The sequence below is a fragment of the Saccopteryx bilineata genome, chromosome 3, assembly GCF_036850765.1.
Source record: "Saccopteryx bilineata isolate mSacBil1 chromosome 3, mSacBil1_pri_phased_curated, whole genome shotgun sequence".
Lineage (NCBI taxonomy): Eukaryota > Metazoa > Chordata > Mammalia > Chiroptera > Emballonuridae > Saccopteryx > Saccopteryx bilineata.
In genome coordinates, this window is record NC_089492.1 from 302,955,500 (window position 1) to 302,967,441 (window position 11,942).

The following is an 11,942-nucleotide window of genomic DNA, read 5'->3' on the forward strand; positions in this document are numbered from 1 at the left end:
TTCTTTCTAGCCATGGGAAAAGCTTCCCGGGGCAGGGGAGTGCTTCCGGCAAAGCCAACCCCCACCCCCATCAGGGTATTTCACATTGTCCAAAATCCGTAATCCGTAAGTCCATCCAATAAAGGAGTCAATGCCCACTTGTAAGACCAGTGGCCAAGGCCAAGGCCACTATCACAGCAGCCTCCTGGCCCATGCAGGTTCGCATTGGATTCGGACAGTAGGTAAAGAAACAACGGAGCCACAAACTGGTGGGCCATAGTCTTTAATCCTAGCTTGCACCCGGCAGGCAAGTAAAAACACACACTGGGCTCTAAAACCCACTCACATTCAGTGCTCCCAAAGCCACTGACTTATCCGAGTTTCCTAGAATCAAAAGTTTCTAGCTCACCAGCCTTATTCTCCTCAGTTCCCCATCTCCTTCCTTATCCCAGATACAAACTCTGTACAAACTGGCATCTCACTCAGCACTCCGCCATCTTGGCTGCTTCTCCTGGCCACATGGCCTCTTTCTGCTCTCTGCTCTGCTCCCTCTGCTCTCTCATGCTAATCATCCCAGGAACCAAGAGCGCAAACTCTTGTTCTGCCCTCATTTTATATTGTAGCTTCACAACCTCTAATCCAATATACAAAATGGGGAAGTCTCTAATACAAAGTCACTTCTCTGAGGCATGATTGGATTGTACCGCCCCACATCAAAAAGGGTGGGAAAGGCTTAATCCCAAAACCAAGCCCCAGGCTACAACGATCCTGCCTGCCCCCAACACACATTAATATCACCTGGGCAACGGCCTCCACGTGGACAACGTTATCTTTTACAAAGTGAGCATAATATATTTTATCTGCCCAACACCACTCCAGTCATAGTCCAGGAAATCAATCCACGCACATAGGGCGTCAGCCACCCCCCTCATTCCTGCCATCCTGGCAGGTCTTACACTGTCCCAAAGAGGGGCACATGGCAATGGCAGTCAGCATTTCCATCTCTGCTCCGGAGAGCGTGTCCAGCCCTATGTCCCAAAATCGCAGACCTACTGGGGCCGCAGTAGGTGCTCCTTCCAGCTGGGCTTCCATCTTCTGGAGACTGTAGATCACAACTCCAGCTCGATTCTCCTCATCTTTCAAAGAGGAACTGAAAACACCAGCTCCCACTGCAGGGCTCGAGTCCTGGGCTGCCGCAGCCTTCTGCCCCGCAGACCTTGCAGCTCCGGACCCGATCTCAGCTTCAGCCTCAGCCTCAGCCCTGGCCTCCTGCCGTTGCTGGCTCTCCACAATATCCAGGCAATCTGCAACTCACAGACATGTGATTCCTCCTCCAGTAGCTGCTCCATTTCCAGGCGAATCTCATGAACCTGGTTGGCCTCCTCCTCCAGCACTTCCTCCAGCACCAGGGTCAGCATCTGTTTCTCCCACGTTTGCTCCAGCTCCTTCCACTGCTCGGTTTGCAGGTCCTGGGCAGCCTCTTCCACAGAGCTCTCGGTTTCCTCATACATGGCTGTAAAAGTCAGCCAGCCTACAATCCCCAAGAGGACAGCCATGGGGAATCCTAACACTAGTGTAAAGCCAGAAGCCAGGGCCACTATCACAACAGCCTGCCCCATGCAGGTTCGCATTGGATTCGGACAGTCGGTAAAGAAACAGTGGAGCCAAAAACTGATAGGCCATTTTCTTTAATTCTAGCTTGCACCTGGCGGGCAAGTAAAAAATACACACTGGGCTCCAAAACCCACTCACATTCAGTGCTCACAAAGCTACTGACTTATCCGAGTTTTCTAGAATCAAAGGTTTCTAGCTCACCAGCCTTATTCTCCTCAGTTCCCCATCTCCTTCCTTATCCCAGATACAAACTCTGCATAGATCTGGGCCGCTTCTCCTGACCTACTCCACGTGGCCTCCTTCTGCTCTCTGCTCTGCTCTCTCCTCTAATGATAATCTCAGGAACCAAGAAGAGCAAGCTCTCGTTCTGCCCCCATTTTATAGTGTAGAAATCCAAACCTTTGGCCCTGGCCGGTTGGCTCAGCGGTAGGGCGTCAGCCTGGCATGCGGGGGACCTGGGTTCGATTCCTGGCCAGGGCACATAGGAGAAGCGCCCATTTGCTTCTCCACACCCCCCCCTCCTTCCTCTCTGTCTCTCTCTTCCCCTCCTGCAGCCAAGGCTCCATTGGAGCAAAGATGGCCCGGGCGCTGGGGATGGCTCCTTGGCCTCTGCCCCAGGCTCTAGAGTGGCTCTGGTCACGGCAGAGCGACGCCCCAGAGGGGAAGAGCATCGCCCCCTGGTGGGCAGAGCTTCGCCCTTGGTGGGCGTGCCAGGTGGATCCCGGTCGGGTGCATGCGGGAGTCTGTCTGACTGTTTCTCCCCATTTCCAGCTTCAGAAAAATACAAAAAAAAAAAAAAAAAGAAAGAAATCCAAACCTTTAATCCAATATACAAAACAGGGAAGTCTCTAATATAAAGTCACTTCTCTGAGGCATGATTGGATTGTACTGCCCTACATCAAAAAGGGTAGGAAAGGCTTAATCCCAAAACCAAGCCCCAGGCTACAACAGTCTTGCCTGCCCCCAACACACATTAATATCACCTGGGTGATGGCCTCATGTGGGCAGCGCCATTTTTAACAAAGTGAGCATAATACATTTTATCTGCCCAACAACTAGCCAGTCCTCTACTCCACCACTCAAAGGCTCCTTGCCGATCTGTATCGAATCCTGCCACAGACTACGCCAAATGTAAAGCCAGCAGCCGGAGCTACCATCACAGCAGCCGGCCCATGCAAGTTCGCATTGGATTCAGACAGTCGGTAAAGAAACAACGGAGCCAAAAGCTGATGGGCCATAGTCTTTAATTCTAGCTTGCACTCGGCGGGCAAGCAAAAAACACACACTGGGCTCCAAAACCCACTCACATTCAGTGCTCACAAAGCCACTGACTTATCCGAGTTTCCTAGAATCAAAGGTTTCTAGCTCACCAGCTGTTGGTCAAATAAGTTTGTAAATATGATATATATGTTTGCTCGCTTGTGACTTATATTGGATGTGGGGGACAGGCTATAAGCAGGCCAGGTCGTTGTAGCCTAGGGTTTGGTTTTAGGACTAAGCTTTTCCCCACACCCTTGACTGATTGTATGATCTGGGTGGTGCACTCTCATGAGGAATCCAATTATGCCTTGGATAAGTGACTTTGTATCAGAGACTTCCTTGTTTGTATATTGGATTAAGGAATTTTGGTTTTCTACACTATAAAGTGGGACAGACCAGGAGCTTGCTCACTCAGTTCCTGCTATCACGATTGCAGGGGCTTCCCTGATCCCTTGCCCTTCATGGGAAAAGCTGGTTTTCTGCTTTTCCCTTGTCTTTTGTGGTTTGCCTGTCTTGGTGAGACACCAATAAATAGGATGGCCCACCATCCTCCGACTCCGCCGTTTCTTTACCATCTGCCCGAATCCAATGGGAACCTGCATGGGCCAGGCGGCTGCTTTGATAGTGACAGCCATGACTCCTGGCCTTACACCAGCCTTATTCTCCTCAGTTCCCCATCTCCTTCCTTCTCTCTACACAAACTCTACACAAACTGGCATCTCACTCAGCACTCCGCCATCTTGGCTGCTTCTCCTGGCCACATGGCCTCTTTCTGCTCTCTGCTCTGCTCCCTCTGCTCTCTCATGCTAATCATCCCAAGAACCAAGAGCGCAAACTCTTGTTCTGCCCTCATTTTATATTGTAGCTTCACAACCTCTAATCCAATATACAAAATGGGGAAGTCTCTAATACAAAGTCACTTCTCTGAGGCATGATTGGATTGTACTGCCCCACATCAAAAAGGGTGGGAAAGGCTTAATCCCAAAACCAAGCCCCAGGCTACAACGATCCCCAACACACACATTAATATCACCTGGGCGATGGCCTCACCTGGGCAGCACCATCTTTAACAAAGTGAGCATAATACATTTTATCTGCCCAACAACTAGTCTCATCTATTTGTGTGTGTGTGTGTGTGAGAGAGAGAGAGAGAGAGACAGAGAGAGAGAGACAGAGACAGAGAGAGTCAGAGAGAGGGACAGATAAGGACAGACAGACAGGAAGGGAGAGAGATGAGAGGCATCCATTCTTCCTTGCGGCTCCTTCATTGTTCATTGATCCTTTCTCATATTGTAGTAAGGTACCAAAAAGCTGCAAAATTGATATTGATATTCTAGGAGGAAAGGTCAGGTTTTCTGTCCTGTCCTTCCTTTGAGGAGGGGAGGAAGAAGAACGTAGAAGTTTCTGGCTTGCAAGGACAATGGGTCATTTAGTTCTAACTATAGAATAAAGGTTACCTGAGGAACTTCTTTTACCTTTCAATAAGAGACAGAATTTATATACCTCCCTTCCTGGAATCTTTTTTTTTTTTTTTTTTTTTTTGTCTTTTTCTGAAGCTGGAAACAGGGAGAGACAGTCAGACAGACTCCCGCATGCGCCCGACCGGGATCCACCCGGCATGCACACCAGGGGGGTGCTCTGCCCACCACAGGGCGATGCTCTGCCCCTCTGGAGTGTCGCTCTGTCACGACCAGAGCCACCCTAGCGCCTGGGGCAGAGGCCAAGGAGCCATCCCCAGCGCCCGGGCCATCTTTGCTCCAATGGAGCCTTGGCTGCAGGAGGGGAAGAGAGAGACAGAGAGGAAGGAGAAGGGGAGGGGGGGAGAAGCAGATGGGTGCTTCTCTTGTGTGCCCTGGCCGGGAATCGAACCCGGGACCCCCGCACGCCAGGCCAACGCTCTACCACTGAGCCAACCGGCCAGGGCCCTTCCTGGAATCTTGAAAGTAACATACCTCTAGGCAAAGGAGGGAAGATGAACCCTGAAAGATTGTAATTGTCTTTGATTGTGTTACCTTGAAAGTCTTAATGTTTTTGTGTATCCCCTAAACAAATGTGGGCTTGTTAACAATTGTGTCATGATGTCGTGCTTCCCCCAGGCTGTGTGTGTGATCAGGGGTATATAACCAGTCCCTTGGATGTATTTCACACACACGATTTGGGTCTGCAAATGCCCCCTGTCAGCCATATGCAGCCGGCATATTTAATAAATCTCCTCCTTTAATAAAACCAACCCTTCAAAATTCATCTGGACTTGGTGTCTCTACGTACACCCGCTGAAGTGAGGTATGGAACTTTGCAGAATCTGGGGTATGGTACTTTACAACAATATGTGTCTTGACTGGGGGACTAGAGCAGAGCAAGTGACCTCTTGCTCAAACCAGCAACCATGGGGTCACATCTATGATCTCATTCTCAAGTCAGTGAACCCACGGTCAAGCTGATGAGCTCATGCGCAAGCCGGATGAGCCTGTGTTCAAGCCAGTGACCTCGGGTTTTCAAACTTGGGTCCTTTGTGTTCCAGTCTGACTCGATCCATTGTGCCATCACCTGGTCAGGCTCGATTCCATTCATAATTAAAATTTTCCTTGCTTTTTGGCCCAGCCAACTCTCCCAGGCTCACTAATATTTCTCTACACCAGTCAGCCATCTCTCTAAAAAGTCTTGGTTCCTTTTATTTGAAAATGACATTAGTAAACACAATATGGGCACTTGGGTTAACACTGCTTTCAGGCTTTCTCAGTGTACAGAAGTAGGAAAAGAATGCCTATCTTCCTATTCATTTTCTTTCTTTCTTTTTTTGACAGAGAAAGAGAGACAGAGTCAGAGAGAGGGACAGATAAGGGCAGGTAGGAAGGAAGAGTGATGAGAAGCACCAATTCTTCATTGCGGCTCCTCAGTTGTTCAGTGATTGCTTTCTCATCTGTGTTTTGACTGGGGGGCTACAGCAGAGTGAGTGACTCCTGGCTCAAGCCAGGGACCTTAGGCTTCAAATCAGCGACCATGGGGTCATGTCTATGATCCCACATGCAAGCCAGTGACCTGTCTCTTAAGCTGATGAGTCCGTGCTCAAGCTGAATGAACCTGTGCACAAGCCAGCGACCTCAGGGTTTTGAAACTGGGTCCTCAGCATCCCAGTCAAATGCTCTATCCACTGCACCACCTCCTGGTCAGACCAGGTGTCTGCATTTTTAACAAGGGTCCGGTACATACCTCATTTGAACATCATAGTTCCAAGTCTTCCATAACTGTCCCCATCACAGTATGCCTTGTAATGGGATGTATACAGGGCAGACAGTCTCCAGCAAAGAATCAGTCATGAATACTCCACCAACCAGACCTCCACTTCTGGTCCTGTGAACCTCCAGATCAGGCCATGGCAAGGTCAGAGTGGCTGACTCAGGGAACTGGTCAGGGCTCCAGGACAAACTGCCAGGCTTCCCTGAGTGCCGAGTTCCCCGTGCTGAGCTCATCTTTCAAAGCTTGACATCCCAGGTGAAGGCAGCCTTGTGCACCCCTAACTCTGCCACCACACCCAGGATCCTGTTTGCAATAAAATCCACCCCTCATTTTGAATAGAGCTTTGGAGTAAGTCCTGAAGTCACACTGCCTGATAAAAATCCTAAGCTGCACGCCTTTGGGGAAGTTACTTAACTCACCTATGTCTCAAGTCTTTAAAATATTGCCTGTTTCAGGATTGTTGTGAGAAGTAGGTGTAGATAAGACAATGCCTGTGAAACAGGCAATTAATTAAAATATCATGATTGTTCCTAGTGAGGGAGGAATCTCTCCTCCTTCCCATCTTCTGGGTCATCTTCATCTTCAATTCACTTGTCAGGTAAAGCCTGTGGGCTCCATTTTCACAGAGGGCCACCCCTAAGACAGATGTCTCACCAACATCATCCAGACTGGCCTTTCTCACCACCTCCTTCCACCTCTTTCCAGTGTATTCCCACACCTCACCAGGATGACCAGCCTTCCAATATTCTGTCGCTGGTATGACTGTGGTCTCTAAAATTTAGGCTCCAGTCACTTCCTTGGTCGTCCACGGCCTCCTCAGGACTTTACCCCAGTCACTCAGGCTGTGGTAACTGCACTTCCTGCAATATGGCCGCCCCCGTGGGCTCCTCAGGAAGGGCTCGTGGGCGCCGCCATCTTCACATTTTCCCAAAACCCAAATACACTACAGTTCGCTCCCAACCGCCTTGGACAGGCTCCAGCCTCTGAACACACTTATCTAGCACAATGTTGTTGACCAAGGAGGAGACAACCACGTGTGCAAAAGCTGGAGAAAAGGGAACCCTCCTGCACTGCTGGTGGGAATGCAGACTGTTGCAGCCACTGTGGAAAACAGTATGGAGATTCCTCAAAAAATTAAAAATTGAACTGTCTTTTGACCCAGCTATCTTGCTTTTAGGAATATACCCTAAGAACACCACAGCACTGTTCCAAAAGGAGAAATGCACCCCCATGTTTATGGCAGCATTGTTCACAATAGCGAAGATCTGGAAACAGCCCAAGTGTCCGTCAGTGGACGAGTGGATTAAAAAGCTTTGGTACATATATACTATGGAATACTATTCAGCCATAAGAAATGATGACATCGGATCATTTACAACAACATAGATGGACCTTGATAACATTATATGGAGTGAAATAAGTAAATCAGAAAAAACTAAGAACTATATGAATCCATACATAGATGGGACATAAAAATGAGACTCAGAGACATGAATCAAAGTGTGGGGGTTGGAGGGGAAGGGGGGAAGGGAGGGGCACAAAGAAAACCAGATAGAAGGTGATGGAAGACAATTTGACTTTGTGTGAGGGGTATGTAACATAATCAAATGTCAAAATAATCTGGAGATGTTTTCTCTGAACATATGTACCCTGATTTATCAATGTCACCCCATTAAAATTAATTTAAAAATGTTAAAAAAAAATTTTGTTGGCCGCCTGAGCCCGGAGGTGGGCATGGTGTTGTGATGTCATAGAGCCACGCCCTTGACCAGAACTGGAATTTCCAGAAAGCGTCCCTAGCGACAGGCAGACAGGGACTTGGGTGTCATGGCACAGAGATAGCCATCCTTTGGGGAGTGAGCTGAGCCTTGGATAGCGGCGGGAGTCTTGAGATCTCAGCATCAGGTGAGTCGGGGTCTGCGCGGGGCTGCGGCCGGGCCTGTGAGGCGAGAGAAGGCGGTTCGGGGACGTTTGGTCTCGTCGCTGGAGAGGGTTGGCTTTAGTGACCGGCCCTTGCCGGTCAGTGTTAGGAAGAGCGTGAAGGTGGCTCTGACCCCAGCTCTGACTGTCGGAGTTTGTTGTCGGGTGGGTGATGTTGTGGGGCTCGGTGACTGAGAACTGGAGCGGTAGCTTAGCTAGTTGGAGCGTCCCTCAGCGACACCAGCGCTGCAGGTTCCATCCTGGGCAGGGCTCAAATGAAAATCAACCAATAAATGCATAAAGAAGTGAAACAACAAATTGATACTTCTTTATCTCCCTCCCTTCCTCTTTATCTAAAAATTAATTTTCTTTAAATTTATTGATTCTTAATTAATTTATTTATTTTGTCACAGTGACAGAGAGAGGGACAGACAGGAACGGAGAGATGAGAAGCATCAGTTCTTCGTTGTGGCACCTTAGTTGTTCATTGATTGCTTTCTCATATGTGCCTTGACGGGGGGGGGGGGGGGGGGGGCAACAGCAGACTGAGTGACCCCTTGCTGGAGCCAGCGACCTTGGGCTCAAGCTGGTGAGCTTTGCTCAAAGCAGATGAGCCTGCACTCAAGCTGGGGACCTTGAACCTGGGTTCTCTGCATCCCAGTCTGATGCTCTATCCACTGTGTCACTGCTCGGTCAGGCAAAATTTATTGATTTTTAATTATTTTTATTTATTTATTTTAGATTTTTTATTTATTCATTTTAGAGAGAGGAGACAGAGAAAGAGAGAGAGAGAGAGAGAGAGAGAGAGAGAGAGAGAAGGGAAGGAGGAACAGAAAGCATCAACTCTCATATGCACCTTGACCAGGGAAGCCCAGGGTTTCGAACCGGCAACCTCAGTGTTCCAGGTCAATGCTTTTACCCACTGCGCCACCGCAGGTCAGGCAAAATTTATTGATTTTTAGAGAGAAATAAAGATGAAGAGAGAGAGGGAGGAACATAGATCTGTTTCTGTATATGATCTGACCACGAATGGAACCTGCAAACCTCTGTGGTCCCGGAGGACGCTCTAGCCAACTGGGCTCTCTGGCCAGGACTAAAAATTAATTAAAAGAAAAGAAAGGGAAAGGGAAAAGGAAAGGAAAAGAACCTGGCCTGTGGTGGCTCAGTGGATAAAGCATCGACCTGGAACACTGAGGTCACAAGTTTGAAACTCTGGGCTTGCCTGGTCAAGGTGCATATGGGAGCTGATGCTTCCTACTCTTCTCCTCTTCTCTCTCTCTCTCTAAAAATGAATAAATAAAATAAAAAATAGATAAATAAAAATAAATGACTTTGATAAAAAAGAAAAAAAAACACAACTGGAGCAGAAGGTGAGTGCCCATGGACCCGGTGTCTTTCCCAGCATCACAATTTGCTGGGGGCTCGGATATGCAGAAACCCAATGGGGGTGGGGACCGTGTTAATGAAGGGGAGCTTTTGGCTCAGATTTCAGATTTAACTGGAGTTCGGGCTTTTTTCTTTTCTTTCTTTCTTTTTTTTTTTTTTTGTTGTATTTTTCCAAAGTTAGAAGTGGGGAGGCAGTCAGTGGGGAGGCAGTCAGACAGACTCCTGCATGTGCCCTACTGGGATCCGCCCGACCAGGATCCACCCGGCATGCCCACCATGAAGTGATGCTCTGCCCATCTGGGGCATTGCTCCGTTGCAACCGGAGCCATTCTAGGACCTGAGGTGGAGGCCATGGAGCCATCCTCAGCTCCCAGGCCAACTTTGCTCCAATGGAGTCTTGGCTGCGGGAGGGAAGGAGAAAAGAGGGAGGGAGAGAGAGAGAGAGAGAGAAAGAAAGCAGAGGAGGAAGGGTAGAGAAACAGGTGAGCCTTCTTCTCTGTGTCCTGACCAGGAATCAAACCCAGGACTTCCACACGCTTGGTCGACGCTCTACCGCTGAGCCAACCGGCCAGGGCTGTTTTTTTCTTTTGAGGGGGAGGCCAGTGTATGTCTGTAGAGAGGCTTGAGGCTGGAGCTTTGTATATCCTGGGATCTAGGACAGTAGGTAGGTTGAGGCTCAGAGGTTGACTGCTGGGAACAGACTAGATGACACCTTCATTCAAACCAGGGGTAGTCAACCTTTTTATACCTACTGCCCACTTTTGTATCTCTGTTAGTAGTAAAATTGTCTAACCACCCACTGGTTCCATAGTAATGGTGATTTATAAAGTAGGGAAGTAATTTTACTTCATAAAGTTCATAAAGCAGAGTTACAGCAAGTTAAAGCATATAATAATAATTACTTACCAAGTACTTTATGTTGGATTTTTGCTAAGTTTGGCAGAATAAATCTTTATAAAACAACTTACTATAGTTAAATCTATCTTTTCATTTATACTTTGGTTGCTCTGCTACTGCCCACCTTGAAAGCTGGAAGGCCCACTAGTGGGTGGTAGGGACCAAGTTGACTACTACTGATCCAGCTGACCTAAATCCGGGGCATTTCTTCCTCAAGGCACTAATTATAAACTGTCTTCTCACTTAAATACTCTAGTCATTATCTTCCCAACAAATGACGTATTTGGGTATGATCTAGTGTGTCAGAAAAGATGGTCTTTGTTCTTTTTGCCTCCAAGTTTCCTCCAGTTTTCTTGGATGTTTCCTTTCACTTTCATTCTACACAAGTAAAAACATTTCTGGTTGAAATATAGAAAAGAAAGGCTTGTAGCAATAAGTAGCATAAGTAACTTCATTTAGCTTCTCTTCTATCTTAAACTCTAAGTGACTCCAGAACTTACTTAGGTCTAAAACTCCCTACCCGCGCGGCTTTGAAGTTAGTTTCGCCAAATTGCAGATGTGTCAGGGGTAGGTTGTAAATCCTAGAATGTTTAGAAATGTTTTTGTTAGGCATGCGAAACATTTATCACTACTGTGTTATCATCTTCAAAGCTTATGATCTTAGTGTGTAAAAATATTTTTTCTTTACATTGATCCTATAGCTAAACATTGGAACAAGACAGTAGTAAGATTTAATGAGCTTATTAGCGAGATTAATGAATATGTTTTATTGCTCTTGTACCACGCTTCGCTGGGCTCCCCCTCCTTCCCATTCCCCAGCCAGTATGTGATTTTGTCTTTAGAAGCTGGCCTAAAACTGTGTTTGAGGCTGCATGATTTGACTGACTTAGGTCTTCGTGTGGTTGCTGGCTTTGAATAAAAGACTCCTTTAAATTTGAACTTTAGTGTGGATTATGTCTGTATATCTTGCTGGTTTTGCTACACTGTGAGCTCTGATCAGTGAAAACCATTGCATGTATGTATTTAAAAAAAGAAGTTTTTTGGGTTTTTTTTTCAATTAGCAATAATCGCACCTCGGATAAACCTCATTGGCTATGATACTGCCACTGCGCAAAGCTAAAAAAAAAGTTTTTATACAGTCTTCATGTTGGGAATCTTTTCTATAGCAGATATCCTTAGATTTTATCACTTAATCTCGAATTATAAACATTTCTATAATATAAAGTGATTACAAATTTTCTCAGTGGCTGCAGCAATAATGACACATGTGGTGGGTGAACTAGGGATAACATAACTGAAGTCACATTCAATGTGTACAGTAATTTGACTTATATAGTCATTATATTTTTCTGTAGCACATTGTGAGTCTCTGTTCATCCAGTTTTGCTCACTCACTTTGGGATTTGTTGTGTCTCTTTTTTTGTATGTCTCAGACATTTCTGGTTACACTTATCTTTAGGCAGTTTATACTTCTATGAAATTATAAGTAGTACCCTTTTAGAAGATTCCCAGCTTCTAAATGTTGTATTTTAATAGAGCAATTAAATTATTCTTGGTGTTCTTGAAAGAGACATTTCAGTGGATTCCTTTACATTTTCTAGTTGAGCAGTCTTATCTGTGAATAATTTGGCATATCAAGTGTAAGTGGC

At 46.8% G+C, this 11,942-nt stretch overlaps 1 pseudogene; it reads right to left on the minus strand.

Annotated features, from left to right (window-relative positions):
* Positions 1–11,303: 11,303 nt before the first annotated feature.
* LOC136332594 (U4 spliceosomal RNA) lies at positions 11,304–11,411 on the minus strand (annotated as a pseudogene).
* Between the last annotated feature and the right edge of the window lie 531 nt (positions 11,412–11,942).